The sequence below is a fragment of the Eretmochelys imbricata genome, chromosome 23 (genome assembly GCF_965152235.1).
Source record: "Eretmochelys imbricata isolate rEreImb1 chromosome 23, rEreImb1.hap1, whole genome shotgun sequence".
Classification (NCBI taxonomy): Eukaryota; Metazoa; Chordata; order Testudines; family Cheloniidae; genus Eretmochelys; species Eretmochelys imbricata.
Window position 1 is genome coordinate 15,773,304 of NC_135594.1, and position 27,281 is coordinate 15,800,584.

Consider the following 27,281-nt stretch of genomic DNA (forward strand, 5'->3'; position numbering starts at 1 on the left):
GAGGTTTAGAGTTGCCCCAAGCATGGGGTTGCGTCCCTGATGGTATGCCAGCCGGGCCTGGACTCGAGGAAGGGCTCTTCTCAGCCTTGTTGGGCAGGGCTGAATTTGACCTGTGTGTAGCTAGCTCTATCCTGGCATGGGTCACCTGCAGAAGTCTCTGCTAGTGTGTGAGACCCAGGCCAAGGCCAACCCACGTGGGATTTGAGAGAACTCCTGTTTCCACATTCCTTCTCCAGGGTGCATTCTATAGCTAACACAAGCTATGGCCCTTCTTTTGGGGGGCAGGTCTGACATTTCCCTAGGGGGCAGCCTGACCTCCAAGGCTCAATTCCAGATCCTTTAGCCATCCGTTTCAAAGCAGCTGTGCCAAAGTGGGTAAGGGAGGGCAGGGAAATACTAGGGTGTCAGGAGACCACCCAGAGCTGGTCTTGGGCCCCCTCAGCCTGCCAGTGCATTCTCTTTATAAGGCATGTCTGTCCGTCCACTCGGCAGCCACTTTGCACACTGACAATTTCCAAGGGTGGAAGAGAGGAGCACAGAGAGACAGGAGCTGGTAGCACAGGCCTGGGAACAGCCCTGAGAGAGCTTTTGGGCAGAGGGCTGGCTGAAAGAGGCTAGGAGCAAGGAACCTGTTCAGGGGCTCTGGAAATAGAAACGGGGTGGCCAACTAACTCCAGCACCAGTTTCTCCTGCAGAAGCCTGAGTTTGGCTAGCTGCTCGATAAAAAGGGATAATACGGGCGCATCAGAACAGCTGAGCTGCATCAGGCCAGTGGCCCATATAGCCCAGTGTCCTGTCCGCCAGCAGCTAGTGCCAGGTGCTTCAGAGGGAATGAGCAGAAGGGCAATTATCAAGTGATCCATCCCTTGCCTACAGCTTTTGGCACTTGGGAGGTTTAAGGACACTTGGAACATGGGATTGCCTCCCTAACAGTCTTGGTTAGTAGCCGCTGAAGTATCTATCCTCCAGGAGCTTTTTTCTTGAGCCCAGTTCTACTTCTGTTCTTCACGACATTCCCCAGTGAGGAGTTCCACACATGGGCTGCGTTGGGCGAAGATCCTCCCTTTTGTCTGTTTTGAACCTGCCTGTTCATTTCACGGGTGCCCCCTGGTTTGTGTGTCATGTGAAGGGTAAAGAACACTTAGTGTTTCTCTACCCACTATCTCCACCCCACGCATGGTTTTATAGACCTCGGTGGGCCATATCCCTTCTCCCCCCCCCCCTCCCGGAGTCGAACAGTCCTCGTCTCTTTAGTCTTTCCTCATACAGAAGCTGTTCCATGCCCCTGATTGTTTTGGTTGCCGGTGTCTGCACCTCTTCCAATTCTGATACAGCTTGGCTTTTCCTGGCTGGTTCTGCAGGTGGCAGAGGGCCCTTTGCCCTTGGGTGGGGTTTATTCCGCCTTGCGAGCCTGGCCGCATCCTACTGGGGAAAGGGCGGGGACCCGGTATGTCAGCATTGGTGTTACAGCTGTGGCCTGCATGGTGATGCTCATCCGGGGCTGGGCTAAAGGCAGTGGGCGTGGGATCTCGCGGTCAGTACAAACCCTTTCATCCCCTGCTGGGGTAGAAGGGAACAAGGCCAAAGCTAGGGATGGGGTCTGTGCTTGGCTGCCTTTAGGGGCCAGAACCATCCCAGCAGCCCCCTGGCTTCCAGCTGTTGAGTGATTGTCACTCTGTTCTACGGCTGGGTCTCCTGGGAGGTTGAGGCACCAGAGGGGAGTTGATTGGGGGGAAGCTCACATAGGGATGGATTAGCAGAAATGGGAGCTGATCTTGGGGATGGGGGAAAGTCAGAGCAGGATGGGGGCTGGGAGCCAGGACTCCTGGGTTATGGCTGTAGCTCTGGGAGGTGAGTGGGGTCTTGGGGGCAGATCCAAGACTCAGTTCTATCCCTGGTTTTGGGGAGTAGGGTCTAGTAGGGCGTCACCGTCTTATAGTAGCTGTCCAGGGCTGGGAGCCTCTCAGAGCATTAGAGGATCAAAGGCTGGCCTAATGCAGATCTCAACCCATCAATGGTTTCCCTTCCTGGGAAGGGTGTTTTTCACTGTCCCACCATTTGTGATGGGGCAGCGAGCTGCACACTTGAGGACACTAAGGGACTGGACGATGCAGAAGGGTACTTAGAAGGGCTGTGAGAACGGTGGCTATCATTTGTTTCAAGGATCTGTCTCTCCTGGGACAGTCTTGGTATCAGACAGGAGAAATTCACCTGGGTTCCTGTTATTGGGCACTGAAGTGGCTGAAGTCTTCAAGTCTCAATTTGCCAAACATTGAAGAGATCCTAGGACTGAAAGGGACCTCAAGAGGTCATCTAGTCCAGTCTCCTGCCCTCAGGGCAGGACTAAATATTATCTAGACCATGGGTGGGGAACCCGTGGGCTGCCTCCACTGTTGCTTAATTTCCTCTGGCCCTCGGCAAGTCTCTGTGATGCCCCCCACGGGGCTGGAGCCGCAAGTGCCAGCTCACCCCACCGCTGGTGGAAGCTCCAAGCTGGTCCTCTACCCACCACAGGGCTGGATCCCCAAGCGCCAGCTCGCCCTGCCACGGAGGGAAGCTCTGAGCCTCCCCAGTGGGTGAGTTGAACATTTTATATTTCTCTCAAGTAAAAAGTAATTTAGTTTTTCTGTGTGGCCTGCAATTGTTTTTGGTTTTTTCCCTGTGGGCCAATGGCCTGTGATAGAAAAAAGATTCCCTACACCTGATCTAGACAACCTTCTCTTGAGGTCAGTCACCCTTATAAATGGGGGGCTTGTTCCCAGCTCAAATGTGGCTGGATTTAACTTCAAGGGAGGTGGGTTTCCCTGCTAGGTTAAAGAGCTCTTTATTTGAAAAGCCTGGCATCTTGCAGGGCAGGGACGGGAAGATGTAGCATTAGATACCTTCCATCTCCGAGAAAAAACAGGGCACACCTCTAGGCTGTTAGGACCAGGGTTCAAAGCCCCCCTGCGCTCGACCTGCTGCAGTCAGACCCTGCAGGTAGGTGAGGGGTGCAATGTTTGAGAATCAGGTGGGATGGTGTCAGAATGCACTCTGCACTTCTGATTTGTTGCACCTCAACCTGAGGGTCAGGGTCTTCCCTCACCCCACCCCCGTTCATCAGCACCGCAGGGGTTAGCAGAGTGTTTTAAACACGGGTACTTTATATTGCTACCAGAAATACAGAAACTCTGCTCCATTGCAGTAATGCCTGGAAACTGGCCTGGTGCATAAACTCTAAATATTAGAGAAGAGGCCATTATGTCCAGCCCCTTTGCACTGAAGCAGGTCCAAGTAAACCTACTCAGGCTTTACAACAGACCCCAGTGTCCCCTAGGCTATCTTGCTACCTAGGCAAAGTTCCCTGTGGTAGATGGTCCCTTACACCCAAAATCACAATAGTGTGGTTACTCCAGTCCCAAAGAACTCCCCAGGTCACTTGCGCTTTAGATGTGACACCAAAGCCAACACTTGCAGCCAACCCTATCATTAACGGGAGATTTATTAAAGGAAAAGCTTAAACAAAGGTAAAGCAGCTGAGACACCCTTAGACTACCTCATTTGTGTGTATGTCTACACAGCAAAATTAAGCCAACTTAAATCTAAATCCACATCCAGCCTCCGCAGTGTCGGATGTGCATGTCTATTCGGTGGTGAGCATCCTTGCTAATGTTGATGCAGAGTGGTGCACCATGGGTAGCTTATCCCACAGTGCAACCAACTAGCTGCCTGGGTTTGGGGTAAGGCTTGCAACGGCAAGGGGGAATGGGAACGTGGCTTTGACCTCCCGTGATGCAGTTTCCTTCCTCCACTATGAACCCCAAACCACCCCATGTTTGTGTTTTCAAAAGCCTGGCTTAGCTGCGCATGGACCTTTCTCAGCTGTGCAGTCTTCTTGTGAAGGGAGACATGTTTCCGCAGGGGTGGGACAGGGAGCCAGATAGGCTGGCAGCGAATTTTCAGCAGCCCGATACCAGGGCAATAAGGCTCCAGGAGACTTTGAAAAAACCATGTGCGCTGCTTATCTGCATTCCAATGCCTTTCCTGCTGTTGCATCAGTCTCCCTGCATCTCCCTCCAATGCCCCCCACAATAGCGTGTTTCATTTTTGAAACCTTGACTGTTGTTGCACAAACCAAATCATAAAGAAAAGGCGTACTTGTGGCACCTTAGAGAGTAACCAATTTATCTGAGCATATTACAGCTCACTTCATCGGATGCAGCCGATGAAGGGAGCTGTAGCTCACGAAAGCTTACGCTCAAATAAATTGGTTAGTCTCTAAGGTGCCACAAGTCCTCCTTTTCTTTTTGCGAATACAGACGAACACGACTTACTCTGAAATCAAATCATGTAACCTTGGGTAAACAGTGATTAAAACTGAGAGGGGAGAAACCAAGCCAGCCAGTCTGGGATAGCGCATCGAAGGTCTTCAAAAACCTGCCTTTTGCTCGTTGCAGGAGGTGAGGTAAGGTGCTAAGTTTAGGGGAGGGAAATGGGGAACTGGGCCACGTTTGCAGGCCCTTGTGTAGAGGGCGTTTAGCCTCAAGCTGTTTTTCTTGAAGCTCAAGCAGATGCCTCAAGATGTCTGACTGGTCCTTCAGAAGGCGCAGCATCTCATGCTGCATGGCCCACCCCACTCCAGTATTAACTCTGCTGGCATCATTGTGGCTTGCAGCATGAGGACCAGGCCTGTACTCATGCTGCATGGCCGCCTCACGCTCCTGGGAGTGTTTCCACCTCCAGCATTTGAGACTGAGATCTTCCAGGCTCTGAGCTGAGGCCTGGTCCACCCTACAAAGTAGTTAGGAGTCCCTTCTGCTGACCTAAGTGGCCTATAAAAGTCTACTTCTGTTCTCTGCCTCCCCGAGAGGCATAGCAGTTGAAGATTTGACATCGTGTAACCGCTGCATTGTGCAATTTGAATGAATTGGCCTCCAGGTGTCCCATAGAGCTCTGCTGTCACGGCGCTGGAGATTACTTTCAACTTCACTGCGGGTCAGCCAGGTACACAGGAAACAAGCCGCGCCCCAGCCTTAAATCTGATCATGGAGACTCAAGGCCACAAACACTCCAGTATGGAGTAGACAGGGGGTGGCTCTTATTGTTGGGAGGAGTGGGGGGAAACGTCTGCAGGTAGAGTTCCAAGCCAGAACACTAACATCTATGCCAAAATTGCTACACAAGAGACACGCAGCACTGCTTCGGCAAGCGTACCAGGAGACAAGGGAGGCGAACAGTCGTCCTGGTTCCGCTCCCCAGACGTGCCGCTTTTATGAGCTGAAGATTTGTGGTGGCAACCCCACCCCTACCCCAAAAAGCTCCATGGATACCTCCCAGGAGGCCCTGTTGACCTCCAGCAACATGAAGGGGAGGAGAATGGGGGGCAGGCAAGCGGAGGTTCCATTCTCCCTTGGCAGGCAAGAACTGCTTTTAACCCAGGAGCCCATCACGGGGCCAGTTGGTGACCAATCAAACTGTAGGGGTTACATGCTGTTTAATCTGAACAAAAATGTGAAATGGGTATCAGTGGGCACTCCAGCTATGCAGCGGGTGCTTATGTGCACTGCAACAGCCTGGGAATAATCCTCTAGGAACCTTTCATGGAGGTACTTTACAATCCTTTGCAGGTTTCTGGGAAGGGCTGCCTTATTTTCTCCGCCACAGGATGGCACTTTCCCACCCCACTCCTGTATTAACTCTGCTGGCATCATTGTGGCTTGCAGCATAAGGACGAGGTCTGTACTCAAGATGCTTGCAGCATCCGTTTCCCTCAGGAGAGGGATATCGCATATGGTCACCTAGGGAAAATGGTGGAAGTTCTCAATGCTAGCCCTCAAACCACAAACAATTCAACTGATGAATTTTTTTGTTAAAAAAATTCAATGGTGATTAAAAAATATTAATCAGTTTTAATCATTGTTAAGCAATAGAATACCAACTGTAATTCATTAAATATTTTGGATGTTTTCCTATGTTTTCAAATATATTGTACTGTGTTGTAATTCAAATCAAAGTGTATTTTTATTGCCAATATTTGCACAGTAAAAATGATAATTTCAGTTCACCTCATACAAGTACTGTAGTGCAATCTGTCATCAAAGTGCAACTTGCAAATGTAGATGTTACATGGCTGCACTCAAAAACAAAACAATGTAAAACTTCAGAGCCTACAAGTCCACTCCATCCTACCTCTTGTTCAGCCAACCCCTAAGGCCTGGTTTACGCTATATTTTGCAGCATTAAATCGAATTAACCCTGCACCCGTCCATGCAACGAATCCATTTTTTGACATAAAGGGCTCTTAAAACAGATTTCTGTACCCCTCCCTGACGAGGGGATTAGTGCTGAAATCGACATCAGTTTCAAATTAGGGTTAGTGTGGATGCAATTCGAGGGTATTGGCCTCCGGGAGCTACCCCACAGTGCACCATTGTGGCCACTGTGGACAGCACTCTGAACTTGGATACACTAGCCAGGTAGACAGGAAAAGCCTGAGGAACTTTTGAATCTCATTTCCTGTTTGGCCAGGTGAGCTCATCAGCACAGGTAACCATGCAGTCCCAGAATCGAAGAAGAGCTCCAGCATGGACCTAACGGGAGGGACTGGATCTGATCGCTGTACGGGGAGACAAATTCATGCTGTCAGAACTACATTCCAAAAAACAAAATGCCAAAACATTTCAAAAAATCTCCAAGGCCATGGACAGAGACTACAACGGGAACGCAACACGGTGCCGCGTGAAACTTCTGCAGAAAACCAAAGAATCAAACGGACGCTCCGGGACAGAGCCCCAGACATGCCGCTTCTATGCTGAGCTGCATGCAATTCGGGGGGGGGGGGCACCACTACCCCACCCCTGTCCATGGCTCCGATGTTGGGGTACTCTCCGCCATGCCTGAGGATTTTGTGGATGGGGATGATGACGAGCTTGAGGAGAGTACAGCACAGTTCTCCCCGGCAGCCAGGATCTTTTTATCACCCTGACTGAAATACCCTCCCAACCCAACAAAGCTGGAGAAGAGACCTCTGGTGAGTGTAACTTTTTAAATGTAAGAAAAGGAGTACTTGTGGCACCTTAGAGACTAAGAAATTTGAGCATAAGCTTTTGTGAGCTACAGCTCACTTCATCGGATGCATTCAGCTCACGAAAGCTTATGCTCAAATAAATTTCTTAGTCTAAGGTGCCACAAGTACTCCTTTTCTTATCTGCGTTATCCTCAGGAGAGTGATATCGTTCATGGTAACCTGGTTGAAATACAGGAACTAAGGGGACATTCAGAGAAGGCCGTTCCTACTGGGCTGTTTGCCTGTGGCTGAAAAGAAATCCTCCCCCCAGTTAGCCATGCGGGGGGGGGGGGGAGGCGCTATTGGCACTGAGCTGTTTGCGTTTGGCTAGCAGGGATCTTCCCTGATACCAGCCACACGGTGGGGGGAGGGGTAAAGTGATCATCCCAGAAAATTGGATGGGGTGGGGCGGTTAGTTTGGTTTCTGCTGCTGCACATTAACACGAAAACCGCAGCACTAAATGGCCAACTCAACAGGCTTTGCTTGGTATGGGAAAGGAGGGTGCTGCTGTTATGAAGGTTGCAGAAGCCAAAAGACTATGGCTTACCATGGCTGCCTGCAAGCCGAATTCTGTTGCCCAGCCCTGCGTGTGTGATCTCTAACACCAAAGTTGCAGGCACTCACTATAAGATGCAAAATATGACCTTGTACCAAAATCACATGTGCTATGTAAAGTGAATAGTGTTGTTCACTGTCACTGTGAAAGAGTATAACCATTGTTCTGTAATATGTATCTTTAAATACTTCTCTCCTTTTTCCCCTCCAGCAGCTGCAAAATGTTTCAAGCCTCCCTCCTCTGTCCCGGAGGCTATCTCAGATAAGGCGGTGAAAGACGCACGCGCAATGAAGTGTTCTCTGAGCTCATGCAGTCGTCCGGCACTGACAGAGCTCAGCAGAATGTGTGGAGGGACACAGTAGCACAGTACAGCAAAGCGGCCAATGAACGTGAGGACAGGAGGGACGATCAAGATGAGAAGTGGCGACAGGAAGATTAGGAGGCAACGCTGGGGCTACTGCGGGATCAAACGGACATGCTGCGGCGTCTGGTGGAGGTTCAGGAATGGCAGCAGATCAGACTGCCGCTGAAGCCCGTTTAACCGCCTGCCCTCCTCACCCAGAAGCCGAAGAACACAGGGGGGCGAGGGGGAGGCTCCAGGCACCCAACCTGTCCACCCCAGTGGACAGCCCAAGCAACAGAAGGCTGTCATTCAACAAGTTCTGAAGTTTCAGAGTAACAGCCGTGTTAGTCTGTATTCGCAAAAAGAAAAGGAGTACTTGTGGCACCTTAGAGACTAACCAATTTATTTGAGCAAAAGCTTTCGTGAGCTACAGCCTTTTCCTTCCCTCTTCTCACACTCCACCCAGGCTACCTTGTGAGTTATCTCCCTATTTTTATCAAATAAAGAATGCATGGTTTTTAAACAATAGTGACTATTTTCTTTGCAAGCAAGTTGTGATTGAAGGGGGGAGGGCGGGTGGCTTACAGGGAATTAGGGGGGCAGGTTTACATCAAGGAGAAACAAACAAATGTTACACAGTACCCTGGACAGTCATGAAACTGGTTTTCAAAGCTTCTCTGATGTGTACCGCGCCCTCCTGTGCTCTAACCGCCCTGGTGTCTGGCTGTGTGTAACCAGCAGCCAGACAATTTGCCTCAACCTCCCACCCCGCCATAAACGTCTCCCCGTTACTCTCACAGAGATTGCTTGCTGTGTGCTCCACAGCAATAACAATGGGAATATTGGTTTCGCCGAGGTCTGAGCGAGTCAGTAAACTGCGCCAGCGACCCTGTAAACGTCCAAATGCATGCTCTACCACCATTCTGCACTTGCTCAGCCTATAGTTGAACAGCTTCTCACTACTGTCCAGGGTGCCTGTGTACGGCTTCATAATCCATGGCATTAAGGGGTAGGCTGGGTCCTCAAGGTTAACTATAGGCATTTCAACATCCCCAACAGTTATTTTCTGGTCTGGGAAGTAAATCCCTTCCTGTAGCCATTTAGCCTGAAGACACGAGTGTCATGAACTTTTCCTGGCCACCCCACATTGATGTTAGTGAAATGTCCCTTGTGTTCCACCAGGGCTTGCAGCACCATTGAAAAGTACCCCTTGCGGTTTAGGTACTTGCTGCCTTGGTGCAAGATAGGGATATGGGTTCCGTCTATCGCCCCACCAGTTAGGGAATCCCATTGCAGCAAAGCCATCTAGTGTGACTTGCACATTTCCCAGAGTCACTACCTTTGATAGCAGCAGCTCAATGATTGCGTTGGCTACTTGCATCACAGCAACCCCCAGTCGATTTGTGATTACCGACTGACTGGTAACTGTCTGGCATTGCCAGCTTCCACAGGGCTATTGCCACTCGCTTCTCAACTGTGAGGGCTGCTCTCATCTTGGTATTCTTGTGCTTCAGGGCAGGGGAAAGCAAGTCACAAAGTTCCATGAAAGTGCCCTTACGCATGCGAAAGTTTCAGAGCCACTGGGAATCATCACAAACCTGCAGCGCTATGCGGTCTGTGCTTGTGTCTTGGGCCCAGAATCGGCGTGCCATGCCATGAACCTGCCCGATTAGCACCATGATGTGCATGTTGTAAGGGCCCATACTTTGGGAGAAGTCCATGTCCTCATCACTCTCGTCACTGTGCTGCAGTCGCCTCGCCTGGTTTCGCCTTTGTTGCAGGTTATGGCTCTGCATATGCTGCTGGATAATGTTTATAGTGCTCATAATTGCCACGGTGATCTGAGCGGGCTCCATGTTCCCAGTGCTGCGGCGTCTGCACTGAAAAAAGGCATGAAACGATTGTCTGACGGCGACTGACAACATGGCTTACAGGGTTGGCTTACAGGGAATTAAAATCAACAAAGGGGGGGGCTTTGCGTCAAGGAGAAACAGAATGGCCCCAAGGATAGAACTCAAAACCCTGGGTTTAGCAGGCCGTTGATTTCACGGAGTGAGGGAGTGGGGAGAAAATGAATACAAAACAAATCTGGTCTAACTTCTTGTTTTGAAACTTAAAAGGGAAATGACCTGGTTGACGTCACTCCCATGTTTGCCCAGGCACCCCTGACCGACCTCACTGAGGTTGGCAAAAAGAGCACCCTGGAGTACGGCGACGACAGCTACCAGTCATACTGCACTGTCTGCTGCCACAAGGCAATGAGCTGCTGCTGTGTAGCAATGCAGTCCCGTGTCTGCCAGCGCCCAGGAGACGTACGGTGACGGTGAGCTGAGCGGCCTCCATGCTTGCCGTGGTATGGCATCTGCATGGGTAACCCGGGAAAAAAGGCGCGAAACGATTGTCTGCCGTTGCTTTCATGGAAGGAGGGAGGGAAGGGGCAATGTTTTTGCCCCATCAGGCATTGGGAGTTCTACCCAGAATTCCAATGGGCTCCGGAGACTGGGATAGCTACCCACAGTGCAACGCTCTGAAGTCGACCGTTGCCTCGGTACTGTGGACGCACTCCGACTTAATGCGTTTAGTGGGGACACACACATGGACTGTATAAAAACGCTTTCTAAAAAAAACCGGCTACTATAAATTCGACCTAATTTCGTAGTGTAGACAGGCACGGCCTCAGCGCTCAGCTGTCCCAGAGGCATTCATTACACCTTCGTGGTTCTCGCTAACCTGCCGTCACCTCGGAGGTTCACTGGAGCTTTCCACTATAAAGGCACGCAAAGCAGAAGGCAACCAACCTGTCAGTTCTGGTACAAGGTTTCTAGTGAAGAGTCACTCCCCTTTACACTCAAGTGCAAGCCAGAACATGAGACTCCCCAATTCCAGTGTTTGTTCAAGGCATCTCCACAGGTGGCATTGTGGAAAGCCAACCCCTCCACACACTTCCCTTAACACCGCAGTGGGCTTGATCCCTGCTATCCAAACCACACGCCAGTGGTTGTCGCCAATCCTATGATTAACTAGGGCTTTATTAACAAAGCAAAAGAAATGAGGTATTTACAAGGTTAAAGCAGGTGACAAGGACACACAAATCAGGTATGCTTCTATAAGCACTGTGGATCTTACAATTTCTTGTTGGGGGGGTTTGATTCCCTTCCCCCAGAGCTCAGAGTCCACCTGCATGTGTCCTCTACCCGGGTGGGGAGAGTGATCGACCAAGACTTTGTTCTTTGGTGCATCCCAATGGCCCCTTTTTTCTTTCCTGTGTGTCACCTCGTAACACGGAACAGGGTGGCAGGTTTTCCAAGTGAGATTTGCCACCGGCATTTCATAGAGCTAAACACCAAACCCGTTCTTCTCAATGTCATTATCTGGAGGATGTTCATAGATGGTGGGGACCCAAGCCGGTTTCCAGGTACCTATGTAACCTCTGAGGATAGAAGAAGAAAGGGGCTTAAATTGCAGCAAGTGGGCAGTTAGGTTGGACCTGTCAGGGATGGTCTACTTAGTCCTGCGGTGAGGGCAGGGGACTGGACTTGAGGTCCCTTCCAGTCCTATAATTCAGTGATTCTATGTCAGGGTCCATGGGCCTTGGTGTGTGGCTCACACTAACAGGGATCCCTTGGGAGACTTATCCAGAGCTGAACTCCCCTAATCTCTAACCTCCCATTGGCCTGGCTGCAGATCCAGGCCCTTGCTGCTCACCCAGCCTTCAGAGCAGCTGAGCCCTGGTTTTAGACACACACATCCTGCAGGTGGCATCCCCTCCAACAGTGGGCAGCAGGGACACCCCCCGCCCCCCCAAAAGCTGGGCTCATCCTGTCCAGCAGGGATACACACACACAGCAGAACTCATCCCCTCCAGCAGGGGGCAGTGGGGACAGATTGCAGAGCCTGCAACCTCCAGCAGAGGGCAGCAGGGACACCTGCACTGCGCGCGCCCACGCACAGAACTACTTCCCTCCAGCAGGGGGCAGCAGGGACACACTGAGCCAGCTCTTCTGGGGCAGGCTGCAGCAGAGGGTTGGATGGGAATAGGGGGCTGGGGTAGGAGGGGACAGGTTTCAAGTCCAGCCCGGCCGCTCTCCCCCTCATCCCTGCCCCTGCCCACATTCCCCCCCTGCTCGCAACAGATTCCCCCCCCCCAACCCGCGACATCGATGGCTAGCCCAGCCAGCCCCTACCCAAACAATGCAGCACTTTCCCAGCGGGGAGAGCAGGACAGTGCCAATGTTTGGGCCGGGACCAGCCAGGGAGGGTCTGGGCGCCCGGTCCCGGTCCCTGCAGAGAGTCCGTCCCGAACCTCACCCAAACGATAGAGCACTTTCCTAGAGAGCAGAGCAAAAAAAGTGCTATTGTCTGGGCCAGGGGCGGGCAGTCACCTCCTGCTCCTACCCCTGGGGGGCGCCCTCTTCAACCCCCACCCCATAGAGCAGCCCATCCTCGCAGCAAATCCTGGCTTGAGGGGGGTTGGGGGCACCCCGCACTCACCCCTGCTGCACAGCCTGGCCCCTGCCCCACACAAACAATATAGCACTTAGTTGAAGCTGAGGTCACAAAGAAGTGCCATTGTCTGTGTGGGGCATGGACGGCCACTGGGGTGGGGGTGTGGACGTGGGGTGTGGACGGCCCCTTGGGCACCCCCCCCCAAAACCCTACTATGCATACATCCCCAGACAAGCACAGAGCGCTGACATGGGCCAGCATTTCAAATCACTTCACACCAGCAGCCAGTAGTGTTCTCTTTTTTAACAGGGAAACTGAGGCACAGTGCAGGGGAAATGGCTTGTGCCAGGTAACCCAGCAGCTTGAGTGGAACCCAGGAGTTTGAGACTTAAGCCAGCTGTGCTGCACAAGCTGCACTGGGTTGTGTGTAGGTGTGTCCATAGTCACAAAGACACACAACTAGTGTGCAGTTCTCTAGTGACTAAAACACCATTTTTCCAGGCCAAGATAAAGCCAAAATGAGGCATGGTTTAGTTTATACTCTCAACAAGACAGATTGTTCATCTACACAGGGAGATGATCTGAATTAACATTGAAATGTCTTGGTTCGTCCGAATTAATCCTAATTGATTTAGCCACCCATGTGGTTGCTCCTTCAGAATGAAAGTGACCTCAGTCTGATTCAGCAGAGTTCACTTTGGCAGCAACTTCCTCTGAACCAAACGGAGCCCACTTCTAGTCCGAATTTGCTCCCCACAGCAAAGAATTCCAAAATGGAGAGGAATAGCATGGCAGGTAAATCTGAGGACGAGCATTTGGAGAACTTCAAATGGATGAAAGAGGACACACACACGTACCTGGAATCGGCATACAGGGTTATCATACATTTTAGATCACAGAATACATGTAGAATTGGATGCGTGTGTGTGTTTCATATTGTGGCTGCATATAATGCAAGCTTTATTACACACAATTTTCTATACACATTCTTTTACCTAATTAAACATGGATTCCATACATCCATTTTCCAATTATAATCCAATTTCTATTTAAATGGCGTTTCTTTCCATTTTATAATCCAATTTGGCACACGCTTTATTATAATCAAACTTGCATTCAGCATGCAGTTCCCGTCCATCCCCTTTTATAACCAAATTTGATTATACGGAGATACAATTTCTAGACTAGCATTCTCTGGGCATGCAAGTCTTATGCGATAATCAAATTTGAAGAACATTTGATGCCCACATTTGCACAACTTTCCTCTATAATAAAACTCCATTTAAATCTAGACATACAATTGCGATGCAATCAATTTGCTAATCAAAGCTGGACACACACACACAATTATTTCACAGTATCTATATAGTGTATGCATCATTCATACACACTACATGTTAAACACAGTCCCCGCACTCTAAATCAACTTTCTGAGTCATGATATGCACATTCTTATTTCTATGAGTGTAATGTGAAGTGATATCTATGGCAATCGATAAAAATTTTGCATGCCCAAAAATTTTATACACGATTGCATGTGTGCGTATAATTCATCTCTATTACACATAACACGTGTATATGCCCAATTCCTGTCTGTATGTCCTAGTTTATAATCAAATTTTACAAGTATACATATATTCATATACACCATATAAGTTACATTATGTGCATACATGCTGTGGATAGTATAAAGACATCCTATGTCAAACTACACACTACATAGACAAGTATATCTAAGCAAAATAAACGAAATCATATAACTAGATATAATTTGTATATATAAAACAGATTATTCTATACACACATATACACTGATGATAGACTACTTATAGACTATATATAAAAACTATACAAATTAAACGAGAAATGTATATAGAGTTGATCTGTATATAAAACAAATAGTAGATACACACACACTATATATAAAAAAAACAGGGTATAAGCCCAAACTAAAAATATAACTATACACACAAATTACTGTGTACACACTGCGATAAACACTATTTATACAGGGTTCAGAGTAGCAGCCGTGTTAGTCTGTATAGTCTGTATTCGCAAAAAGAACAGGAGGACTTGTGGCACCTTCCAGACTGACCAATTTATTTGAGCAGAAGCTTTGGGGGGGGGGGGGGGCATGTGTCGCTGTAGCTGTAAGGTATTGACCATCCTGATTTCAGAGGTGATTCTTTTTACTGTTTCTTGTTCCTTTTCAAGAACAGAATGTTGTTTTCATTGTTCTAAGATCCCAGGGTTTGGGTCTCTGGTCACCTATGCAAATTGGGGAGGATTTTTACCAAACCTTCCCCAGGAAGTGGGGTGCAAGGGTTGGGAGGATGGTGGGGGAGGAGAGGTTTCCAAACAACGCTTTCCCAATAAACACAGAGAAACGTTTGGTGGTGGCAGTGGAAGTCCAGGGGCAAAGGGTAAAATAGTTTGTACCTTGGGGAAGTTTTAACCTAAGCTGGTAGAAATAAGTTTCGGGGGGTTTCATGCAGGTCCCCACATCTGTACCCCAGAGTTCAGAGTGGGGAAGGAACCTTGACAGGCTCAGGAAAGCTTTTGCTCAAATAAATTGGTTCCTCTCTCAGGCGCCACAAGTCCCCCTGTTCTTTTTACTAGGTATATACAGGACCAGTATTCCTGTAGCATATAAACACAGGCCACATGTACACTAATTTTATATATGACAACCTGCACAAAGCTACAAGCCATTATATTCTATGCACCCCCACACCTGTGTACACATTATACACACACCCACCCCACTAACTATAGACCATGGATACACTATGCACACTCTGGCAGGTAGGGAGCCTGGGCATGTTACAATTCAAACGCGACCCCCGCAGAAGCCCAGGAACTCTCGGCGTGGGGGGGGAGGGGGGGGGAAATGGGCCCAGGGCTGAGGGGTGGGGCCGGGGCAGAGGGGATCTTGAGAGACAGGATCTAACCCTGGCAATCTGGAGCCAGGGAGACAAATCCCACATTCAGTGGGGCAGGGCCTACCCCCCCCCTTGCAGGGGTGGATGTGGGTCTGTCTGGGGGGATGTGGAACATGCAGCTGTTGGGACCAGTTGCTGGGGTGGCCCGAAGCCTCCTTAACACACGTGGCAAAGACACAACACGGCACCCGAGCCCCCCCCGCCCCCCCCCCCCCCCAAGTTTCTGTGGGTTAGAAAAGAAATTCGCTCCAAAGGATTCAAGTCGCCTTTGCGCACACACGCCCCCCCCCCCGCCCCCCAAGCGCGGTGGCTGTGGTGGCTTTGCATGGTGGGGGGGCGCTGCCCCCCCCACAATAAGGGGGGTCCCTGGGGAGCCCCCCTCCCCGGCTGCCCCGCTGGAGAAGCGGCCGGCCGGAACCTGCCAATACAATGAAGCACTTTCTCAAGGTTGGGGCACAAGACAGGGCCACCGTATTGGCGGCCTCCGGCCGGCGGGGTCACACTGGCCCCCCCAATGCAGAGGGCCCCTCCCCCCACCGAGCCCCACGCCGGTCCCTAGGGATCCCCAGCCCCACAGCTCACCGCCAGGCGCGGCTAAGCCGCCATCAGACCCGAATGACCCCAGCCCCCCTTGCCCCGAGACCGCTTTGACACCCCCGACCCCATTAGCCCCTCACCCAGCCCCGAGAGCTCACCCACCCAGCCCCACGGGATGTACGGCCCCACACATCACCCCCAGACGCTGCTAACTCCCATACACAGATCCTACTGCCCCCCCAGACTCCCACAAACCCAGCCCCACAGCTCACGTCCAAGCCCACACTGAGCCCCACCCCGAGCCCAGTCAACGCTCCATTCGGCCCCACACCACTCCCTAGGGAGCCCCAGCCCCACCCCAGGACCCATTAACCCCCCTCCACACACACACCCAGCCCCACCCCTCACCCCAGGACCCATTAACCCCCACACACACACACACCCAGCCCCACCCCTCACCCCAGGACCCATTAACCCCCCTCCACACACACGCACCCACCCCTCACCCCAGGACCCATTAACCCCCCTCCACACACACACACCCAGCCCCACCCCTCACCCCAGGACCCATTAACCCCCCTCCACACACACACACACCCAGCCCCACCCCTCACCCCAGGACCCATTAACCCCCCTCCACACACACGCACCCACCCCTCACCCCAGGACCCATTAACCCCCCTCCACACACACACACCCAGCCCCACCCCTCACCCCAGGACCCATTAACCCCCCTCCACACACACGCACCCACCCCTCACCCCAGGACCCATTAACCCCCCTCCACACATACACCCCCACCACTCACACCAGGACCCATTAACCCAGCCGCCAAACTGGCCTATAGGGAGCCCCAGCCCCACCCCTCACCCCAGGACCCATTAACCCCCCTCCACACACACCCCCAGCCCCACCCCTCACCCCAGGACCCATTAACCCCACACACACACACACCCAGCCCCACCCCAGGACCCATTAACCCCCCTCCACACACACACACACCCAGCCCCACAGGTCACTCCAAGACCCATTAACCCCTCCACCGCCCCAGCCCCACACTGGTCTTATAGGGATCCCCGGACCCACAGGTCACTCCCGGACCGCAATCCCACCCCCTCCCGGGACCCCACTAACCTCATCACCTAGCCCCCAACACCACCCCCTGAGACTTCCCAGCCCCCCAGCTCACCCCGTTCCATACACCCAGCCCCTCACCAGGGATTCTCAGCCCCGGGAGACCCCATTAACTCCCCCCCCCAGTTCCACAGCCCCCAGGAATATCCAGACCCAGTTCAGCCCCCAATACATACACCATATGGGTCTAAGGAGCCCCACAACTCACCTGAAGACCCCACTACCTCCCACACAGCTCAACCCCAAGGACCGACTAAACCCCCCAAACCCAGCCCCACATCTCAACCCCGAGACCCCACTAACCTCCCCCTAGCAACATCTGTAGTTAGAGGTCACCCCGACATCGTCACAGGTAACCCCACACTCCTAGGCACCCCCCATTCAACCCACTGGTCCTAGCGCAAAGCCCCCTCCCGACCACTCAAAGCCCCCCCATCTCCTATCGACCCGCTAGACCTCAACCCACCCCACACCCAGAAAGTTGAGTCTTCCTGGGACCCCCAACCCCAGCCCCTAGACCTCCCCCATCCTATAGGTCATTCCCCCTTCACTCCACTATTCTCCCCCCCCAACATACCTACCATCTGATGGGCCTGACCCCTCCTGAGATCTGTGGGTCCTGTCCTGCCCCCCAGCTACTCAGGACCTTATAAAGGTCGCACCCCGCGGGCTGGCCCCTCGTGCCATTGGCCCCCGGCCTCCCTCCACTCCCAGACTTTCCTCCAATCAAGTTCAAGGCCACCCCCCTCACCCCCCCAACTCTTGGAGAACAAAGACCCACCCAGCCCCTCCCTGGGTGATTCAGATCAGGAGTGGGTGAGGGGTGGGGGGCTGGATGGGCCATTGACCCCTCGTCAGCCAGAGACAATGGGCCTGGAGTGGCGGGGGGCTTTGCATATCACATGGCCGGGGGGGGGGTCCACGGGGGAGCAGGCTGCCTGAAGAGGCCTGAAGTCCTGAATGGGGGGGAGAGTTGGGGTGCCCAGATCAGAGCCATGTATCCCCCCCGCTCCCCAATTCCATCAGATCATGGGGCCCATCTACCCTGCTATCAGGCCTCTGGACAGTGGCTCCGCCTGGCTGCCACAGAAGGGAATGGGGGAGCCCGGCCCAGCCCAGCCCCCTCAAAGTTGGCTCAGACCCTGGCCTGTCAGGGCCAGCAGGAGCCTCTCCCTACATGGAAACAAGACGCTAGCACCCCATGGCTCCTACCCCTAGGGGTTGGGAGGGGTGAACCCTGGTGTCTTGGCCAAATCCTACCCCAAGTGAGTCCAGCTGCTCTGCCCCAGAGGTGGCTGCATCTCAAGCCATGCTCATGTGGCGATGTGTGTGGCTGTTCCCCACCTGCCCTGCCCCAGAGCTGGCTGCATCTCAGCACCGGGCAAGCCGTCCCCATGCGGCGTTATATGCGGCCTGCCCCACCCCAGAGCTGGCTGCATCTCAGCGCCGGGCGAGCTGTTCTGGTTCAGTGGGCACAAAATGCTTCGGGGCCCTTTCGCAGCATGGGGAAATCTTCAGGCCCAGCATGACACCCCCAGGGTCAAATGAACCTCCCCAAACTCCCTCCAGCTGGGCTGGCCCTGCTCAGAGAGGGGGTGTGTGCAGGCCCGGGGGCGGCTCTGGGGCTGGGCCCTGATGAGGGGCATCTCCCCCTTTTTGGACTGGGGGGCCAGGATGGGGGCTATTTGGATTTCCACTGAGCAGAGGAGTGGAGATATTTGCATTTCAACGACCACTTTTTGTCAGGGGTGGGGGGTCCGTGAACCCCAGAAGCTGCTCCAGGGAATCTCCCCAGCCTCTGGCAACAAACCCGCTTCTATGTCTGCTCCCCTCCCTCTCCCCGGGCAGGGGATCCCCCAGCTCACAGACCCCCCCAGCCCTTCTCCTGGGGAGGGGATCCCCCAGCTCACAGACCCCCCCAGCCCTTCTCCTGGGGAGGGAATTCCCCAGCTCACAGACCCCCCGGGCCCCAGCCCTTCTCCCAGGGAGAGGATCCCCCAGCTCACAGACCCCCCTAGCCCTTCTCCTGGGGAGGGGATCCCCCAGCTCACAGACACCCCCCCCAGCCCTTCTCCTGGGGAGGTGATCCCCCAGCTCAGACACCCCCCACCCTTCTCGTGGGGAGGGAATTCCCCAGCTCACAGACCCCCCCAGCCCTTCTCCTGGGGAGGGGATCCCCCAGCTCACAGACCCCCCGGGCCCCAGCCCTTCTCCCGGGGAGAGGATCCCCCAGCTCACAGACCCCCCGGGCCCCAGCCCTTCTCCCGGGGAGGGGATCCCCCCACATACTCAGGGATCAGCCCCATTAACCCAAGCAGAGCTACAGGGCACATTGATCTTAGTTGGGGATCTGGCCTTTCTCCCCCCCGCCCCCCCATTGACCCACCTACCCCACTGATTGACCCCTGGGGGTCCAGCCCAGACTCTCTAGGAGTCGTTCATTAAGTTGTTGACCAAGGTCTGGGCTGAATGTTCCCCCTGGAGAGGGTGAATCACCCGCCCCACCCTGATTCAATCAGCTGGGGCGGGGTGGAGGGGATGTCAGGGGATCCTCTTGGGGGGAAATCCTGCTAGTCCCAAGGGAAGGGCCAAGCTGCCTTCTCTGGCACGGCTGGGGAGCCAACAGGCCTCCCAAAGGGAGCTCCCCCAGAGAAATGAAACCAGGTCCAGCAAGGTGGGGGAAGATATATGAAGGCCATGTGGCCAGGGATTGAACCCAGGCGTCCTGGCTCCCAGGCCCCCCTGCTCTAACCCACCAGCCCCCACTCCCTCCTGGAGCTGGGGAGAGAACCCAGGAGTCCTAGCTCTCCCCCCACCCCCCCCCCGCAACCGCTTGCCGCCACTTCCCTCCCAAAGGAGAAGAGCCTTGGGCCGTCACCCCACCTCAGCTCCCAGAATCCCTGCAGGCCCTTTCTCTGCTGTGTCCCTCCCCCGATAGAGCCCCCCAAACTCAGCGCTGGGCACTGTGGGATAGCTACCAGAATGCACCTGGCTCACGCTAACCCCGGCTAAGGGCCAACAAATCCCCATCATACCCAGCTCCCTGCCTTGGCCCCAGTGCTGGGCTGGGGGGCTGACTGGAGGGGGGGGCAGATCCGGTGATGGGTGAGGTCAGATGGGCTGGGGTGCGGGGAGGCTCTGTGCTGGGGGGCAGACGGGCTGGGGTGGGGGCAGACAGTCTGTGACGGGGGGATCTCTGTGATGGGGCAGACAGGCTGTGATGGGGGATCTCTGTGATGGGGCAGACAGGCTATGATGGGGGATCTCTGTGATGGCAGAGGGGAGGGGGCAGACAGGCTGTGTTGGGGGGATCTCTGTGATGGGGGGCAGACAGTCTGTGATGGGGGATCTCTGTGATGGCGGTGGGCAGACAGGCTGAGTTTGGGGGGATCTCTGTGATGGCAGGGGGGAGGGGGCAGACAGGCTGTGATGGGGGATCTCTGTGATGGCGGGGGGCAGACAGGCTGTGTTGGGGGGATCTCTGTGATGGGGGGCAGACAGGCTGAATTTGGGGGGATCTCTGTGATGGCGGGGGGCACACAGTCTGTGATGGGGGATCTCTGTGATGGCGGCGGCAGACAGGCTGTGTTGGGGGGATCTCTGTGATGGCGGGGGGCACACAGTCTGTGATGGGGGATCTCTGTGATGGGGGCAGACAGGCTGTGTTGGGGGGATCTCTGTGATGGCGGGGGCAGACAGGCTGTGTTGGGGGGATCTATGTGATGGCGGGGGCAGACAGGCTGTGTTGGGGGGATCTCTGTGATGGGGGGCAGACAGGCTGTGTTGGGGGGATCTCTGTGATGGGGCAGACAGTCTGTGATGGAGGATCTCTGTGATGGGGGGCAGACAGGCTGAGTTTGGGGGGATCTCTGTGATGGCAGGGGGGAGGGGGCAGACAGGCTGTATTGGGGGGATCTCTGTGATGGGGGCAGACAGGCTGAGTTTGGGGGGATCTCTGTGATGGCGGGGGGCACACAGTCTGTGATGGGGGATCTCTGTGATGGCGGGGGGCAGACAGGCTGAGTTTGGGGGGATCTCTGTGATGGCGGGGGGCAGACAGGCTGTGATTGGGGGATCTCCGTGATGGGGCAGACAGTCTGTGACTGGGGGATCTCTGTGATGGGCAGGGGGGAGGGGGCAGACAGGCTGGGGTGTGGAGTGGCTCCAGCGAGGGGGTGGGGGGGCCGATCTCTATTGTTCTCCCTGGGCCTTTGTCTCTATTTGCCTTTCCCCCCCCCCCCCATCCCCCCAGCTCATTTGCAAACTAATCCAGCTCAGCCCTGGGCCCAGATTCCTGCATATCAGTGGGGCTCGAGGGGGGTGGGCAGGGCCCAGCAGGGAAGGGGAAATCTGCCCTAGAGAGAGTCTAAAAACAGCTAAAAGCCCAGTTTGTTGCGGGGGAGGGGGAGCTGGTAGCCTGGACCAGGATGTCTGGGTTCTCTCCCACACTTTGAGAGGGGAGTGGGGTCCAGTGGGTTGGAGCAGGGGGTGCTGGGAGCCCGGACTCCTGGGTTCTCTCCCTCGTTCTGGGAGGGGAGTCGGGTCCAGTGGGTTAGAGCTGGGGGTGCTGGGAGCCCGGACTCCAGGGTTCTCTCCCAAGCTGTGAGAGGGGGGTGGGGTCTGGTGGGTTAGAGCAGTTTACATTTGGGGGTGGCAGTTTCAGAGACTCCCTTGGGGTGAATATGGGGGGAGCTGGGTACAGGGGGTGGCTCTCCGTGGGGCAAAGATCTGGGGGTTCAGTCTGAGCACCAGGAAAAAAGAGGCCCCGGTTGGAGTTCAGGGTGAATGTGGAGATTGGAGTGGGTGACAATTTGGGGCCTTGAGTGTAAGTTTGGGGTGAAGGTGAAATGGGGGGGTTCTCAGAAACGGAGGTTAAATTAGGGCAGGGGGCTCAGTCTGAGTCTGGGGGCACAGGAGGGGACAAGTTTGGGGGGCTGGGACCTGAGTTTGGGAGTCTAGCATAGGGCTGGGAGCTGAGTTGGGGGGACAGGGGCTGAATTTGAGGGGGGCTGGGATGGAGGGATTTGGGGGGAAGGGACAAGATGAGTTTGGGGGGATGGGAGCTGATGGGATGGGGCTGAATTTGAGGGGGGCTAGGATGGGAGTTATTTTGGGGGGATGGGAGCTGAGTTTGGGGGGGTGGGAGTTGATGGGATGGGGCTGAATTTGAGGGTGACTGGGAAGGGGGTTATGTTGGGGGGACAGGACAGGAACTGAGTTGGGGGGACAGGGGATGAATTTGAAGGGGGCTGGGATGGGGGTTATTTTTGGGAGAATGGGGAATGAATTTGAGGGGGCTCAGATGGGGTTATGTTGGGGGGCAGGGCTTAAATTGATGGGTTATGTTGGGGCACAGAACAGGAGCTGAGTTGGACGGACAGGGGCTGAATTTGAGGGGGCTGGGATGGGGGGACGGGAGCTCAGTTGGGGGGAATGGGGAGGGAAGACACTTTGTTTGGGGGGACTGAGTTTCAGGGGGCGGCAGGGGCTGAGTGTGGGGAGAAGACGCAGGAAGGGGGATGGGATCTGAGTTTGGGGGCCCAGGGCTTTGCTTGGGGTGATTTCTGAGGGTCCAGGGCTGGGCGCAGGGGCAGGCAGGGCGGGGGTCAAGCCTGGGGGGTCCCGCCCTAGCTGACTCCGGCTCCTGCTGGCCCCCCGGCAGCTCTTTGCATGCCAATAGACGCCTGGAGCCAGGGGGCCCAGCCCTACACAATGGGCCATCTCCTGCCCTTTGATATGCGCAGCTTGGGGAGGGGGGACCCAGCCTCATGGCTGGGCGGGGTGGGGCTGTTAGACCTTTGGCCCAGAGATCTCGTCCTCTGTCCTCAGCCCCCACCCACCCCCTGACTGAGCCCCCAAACTTGCCCCCCCCCCGAACTCACAGACTGCCACATCTGATACAGGGAGCCAGGACTCTCCCCAGGCTCTGGGAGGGGAGTGGGGGCTAGTGGTTAGAGCAGGGGGGCTCGGAGCCAGGACTCCTGGGTTCTCTCCCCGGCTCTGGGAGGGGAGTGGGGTCTGGTGGGTTAGAGCTGGGGGGGCTGGGAGCCAGGACACCTGGATTCCGTCCCCCGCTCGGGGGGTGGGGGTTCTAGTGATAAGACTCGGGGACTGGGAGCCAGGATGCCTGGGTTCTGTCCTGGCTCTGGGAGGGGAACAGTGGTTAGAACAGGGGGAGCTGGGAGCCAGGACTCCTGGGTTCTCTCCCCAGCTTGGGGAGAGGCTGGAGAGAAGCGAGAGGCTTGTTCCGCTTCCCCCCAGGCCTTGGCCGGACGAGGTTTGATGCAAGCCTGAACCGCCCGGGCCGTGACTCAGGCTACAGACAGTGCCAAAGCCCTTGACGGCGCTTTCGTTACAAACCGATTTCAGTTCATCTGGAGTGACGCTCTTGTGTAGACACGGCCTTGTTCCTAGCCTGGCAGGTTAGAAAGGGCCGGGCGTGTGCCGGGAGCCAGCCAGTTCCCCACAACTAGAGAGAGCGGCGTGAGTCAGCCAGGCTCTGCCCTCCTGGGGTGCCTCAGAACTGGCCCCCCCAGAGGGGAAAGGCACCATGTCCTGTTCCCCAGCCCCCGAGCCAGCCAGTCACCCTAAACCCACCCCTACTGGTCCTCACACTCCTCCCAGAGCCGGGGAGAGAACCCAGGTGTCCTGGCTCCCAGCCCCCCTGCTCTCATCCACTAGCCCCCACTCCCCTCCCAGAGTTGGGGAGAGTCCTGGTTCCCTGTATCAGGTGTGGCAGTCTGTGAGTTTAGGGGGCAGGTTTGGGGGCTCAGTCAGGGGGTGGGTGGGGGCTGAGGACAGAGGACGAGATCTCTAACCCTGCTCTAACCACTAGACCCCGCTCCCCTTCCAGAGCTAGGGAGAGAACCCAGGCGTCCTGGCTCCCAGCCCTCTCTGCTCTAACCACTAGACCCTGCTCCCCTCCCACCGAATCATTTTCAGAGTCCCAGCTTCCCGGGAGAGAGTCCCCGTCGTCCCCCCCTCACCCCGCAGTGTTCTTATCAACCTTGTGAATGTTGCTTGGGAGCCGGTGGCGTGTCTTGGCAGACAAGCTCACTGGGGTGACGCTAGCAGTCCCAGCAAAGCTCTGGCTGCATAGACTAGCCCTGACTAGGGCCAGAATAAACTCTCAGCAAGGGCTGAGGAAAAGCAGAGTAACGGCTGAGTAAGGACAGAGCAAAGTCTGAGTAAGGGACAAGCAAAGTCGGATCAAGTCGAGTGAAGACCAGTGAAGCTCTGAGGAAGCACAGAGTAAACCTGGAGTGAATTCTCAGCAACCTCTGAGGAAGGATTGAGTCACGCCAGAGTAAATTGGGGAGGATGTAGCCCCACCTCAGTGGTCGTCGAAGGCCCCTGGACGTGTCAGAGCGTAACATCCGTGTACCCATCATATATATTCAATTGAACGTACTATGATCCAGCGGAGACCAGAGATTTCTGTCGGTAGGACGGCTCTTGTAATGACAACCGAGGGGGCGACCGAAGACTCGGTCCACGGACCGGAGATCAGTGGGCCTCCGAGAAACCAACCTGCGCGACCGTTTACGATCAGGAGTTTTGGCCAAGAGGCGGGAACGGCGCCGGCCCTGACCTCGGGAAGCGGCAAGAAAGAGGCAGAGAGATTTAATGTCGTGCCAAAGTTGAAAAGAAAAGGGATCGACACGCTCATGGCGAACCGCGACTCGGCAAGCTCCCGGAATTGAACTGGGGACGTGCCCTCTCAAGAGACCCGCCCTCTACCCACAGGGACTCACTCCCTCCAGAGACATGCCCCTTCACCCCACAGGGACATGGCTCCCCCCATTTACACCCCCTCAAGGGACACAGGCTTCATCCCCCCAGGGACACGCCCCCTCATTCCCCAAAGGGACACGCCCACTCAAGGACCACGCCCCTACCCTCAAAGGGACACACCCACTGAAGGGACACACCCCTCAACCCCAAAGGGACATGCCCCCTTATTCCCCAAAAGGACACACCCCCACATCACCTCACAGGCCATGTCCCTTTATCCCCCCACATGCATCACCCCCCAAAAGGACATGCCCCTCAGCCCCACAGAGACCCACCTCCTCCCCTAGCCCAGCCCTAGCCCTCCCCCATTGCCCTTTGGCCTTACCTCTCCTGACCCCCTGCCCCAGCCCCACCACGCCCCCCTTAGCCTGTCTAGGCCCTGCCGCAGGGCGGCCTTTATGTCCTGGTTGCGCAGACAGTAGATGAAGGGGTTGAGCGTGGGGGTGACCACGGTGTACGTGACCGAGGCCAGCTTGTCCCCGTCCCCAGAGTAGCTGGAGAGGGGTGGGAAGTAGACGCCGATGGCGGTGCCATAGAAGAGCCCCACCACAGCCAGGTGGGCACCGCAGGCCTTGCCGCGCCTCCCGGGCACCCGCAGCACGGCCCGGAGGATGCGGGCGTAGGAGAGGACGATGAGGAGGAAGGGCCTGATGAGGAGGACGCCCCCGCTCCAAGAAGCGGAGTGGCTCGTTGAGCTGCTTCTGGGAGCAGGCCAAGGCCACCGAGGGCTGGAAGTCGCAGAGGAAATGCGGGCGGAGAGCCGGGGCATCAGCAGGGAGTGGAGATGGGCCGGCAGCCAGGCAGTGCCCACCAGCGCCCGGCGCCGCAGAGGGCTCAGGAGGACGGCGTAGCGCAAGGGCCGGCAGAGGGCCAGGGAGCGGTCCCAGGCCATGACTGCCAGCAGGAAGTTCTCGGGGGTGGCAAAGGCCACGAAGAGGCACATCTGCACCAAGCACCCGGTGTACAGGATGCCCTGGGGCCGGGCGCGCAGGTTGGCCAGCAGCTTGGGCATGGTGGTGGAGGTGAAGCAGACGTCCACCAGCGAGAAGTGGCTGAGGAAGAAATACATGGGGGAGCCGTGCCGGCGGGGGTCGGAGCGGGTCAGCAGCAGGATCTGTAGGTTGACCAGCAGGTTGAGGAGGTACATGCAGAGGAAGAGGGAGAAGAGCAGGTGCTCCTGGCCGGGGCGACTGGAAAGCCCCAGCAGGAGGAAGTCAGGGTGGACACTGCCGTTGCTGCTGTCCATGGGCCTGATCAGGGAAAGAAATGGGGATACGGCTGAGAGTGTGGGTGATGGATGAAAGGAGATCCATCCATTTGTCTAGCCAGCCGCCCATCTGTTCATCCATCCATCCACTAATCTACACACAAATCCCTCCATCCCTCCATCCATCTGTCCACGAATCACCCCATCCATCCTTCCAACCCCCCCCCACACCCCCATCCATCCATCCACTCTTCACCCTACCCATCCATCCATCCATCTGTTCACCCATCCACTCTTCACTCTAGCCATCCATCCACGCATCCATCCACCCATCCATCCATCCATCTATTCACTAATCACCTCATCGATTCATCCATCCATGGATCACCCTGTCCGTCCATCAATCTATCTATTCACCCATCTACTGTTCACACTACCAATCTGTCTGTCCATCTATTCACCCATCCACTCTTCACACTACCCATCCATCCACTAATCATCCCATCCAGGCATCCATTAAATGTAGACATTTGATTTGATTTGACAACATTTGTAGACATTTGATTTGACCTCTTGATTTGGCCCTGGTGCGACCGCTGCTGCGGATCCTGCATCCGGTTCTGATGCCCACAGTTCAGGAAGGATCTTAGAAAATTGGAGAGGGCTCAGAGAAGAGTCACAACAACAGTGAAGTGATCAGTAAACCTGCCTTCAAGTGAGAAAGGCCAGCAGTTCGGTCTATTTAGTGCAGCAAAGAAGGTGAAGGGGTGACTTGATCCCCGGCTAGAAGTACCAACGTGTGGGAGGAAATATTTACTAATGGGCCCCCATCAGTCCAGCAGAGGAATGTGGATCCCCGTCCTATGGCTGGAGGTGGAAGCTGGACAAACTGAGTCTGGAAATAAATCATGAATTTTGAACAGTGAGGAACAATTTCCCAAGGGTCGCGGTTGCTTCGCCATCATTGGCCATTTGGAAATCAAGGTGGGATTTTTTTCTGAAAGCTCTGCCCTGGGAATTACGGTGGGGATGGGCTCTGGCCTGGGCTATACGGGGGGCAGACTAGGTGACCACAACAGTCCCTTCTGGCCATGGAATCTAGGAATTTAGGAATCCATCCCCTCCATCCATCCGCTAATCTACAAACAAACCATCCATCCCTCCATCCATCTAAATACTCCATCCCTCCATCCACCCAGCTATCTAGCCATCTAAATACTACATCCATCCCTCCATTCATCCATCTAAATACTCCATCCATCCACACACCCATCCA

The 27,281-nt window shown here is 55.0% G+C and overlaps 1 protein-coding gene, 1 long non-coding RNA gene and 1 pseudogene across 2 annotated transcripts in view; 2 read left to right on the forward strand and 1 right to left on the reverse strand.

The window, feature by feature from the left end:
- Nucleotides 1-1,844: 1,844 nt before the first annotated feature.
- LOC144279197 (uncharacterized) lies at nucleotides 1,845-8,471 on the forward strand. Its single transcript, XR_013348657.1, has 2 exons — nucleotides 1,845-7,009; nucleotides 7,813-8,471. It is a non-coding gene; the product is annotated as an uncharacterized LOC144279197 (long non-coding RNA).
- A 1,564-nt stretch (nucleotides 8,472-10,035) lies between these two features.
- The window catches only part of LOC144278920 (olfactory receptor 1E5-like), a 35,226-nt gene continuing 17,980 nt past the window's right edge, over nucleotides 10,036-27,281 (forward strand). The window contains exon 1 of the mRNA XM_077840301.1: nucleotides 10,036-10,268. The gene's annotated coding sequence lies outside the window, so the exon portion shown is untranslated. The remainder of the gene's footprint in view (nucleotides 10,269-27,281) is intronic.
- LOC144278849 (olfactory receptor 1f45-like) lies at nucleotides 24,402-26,044 on the reverse strand (annotated as a pseudogene).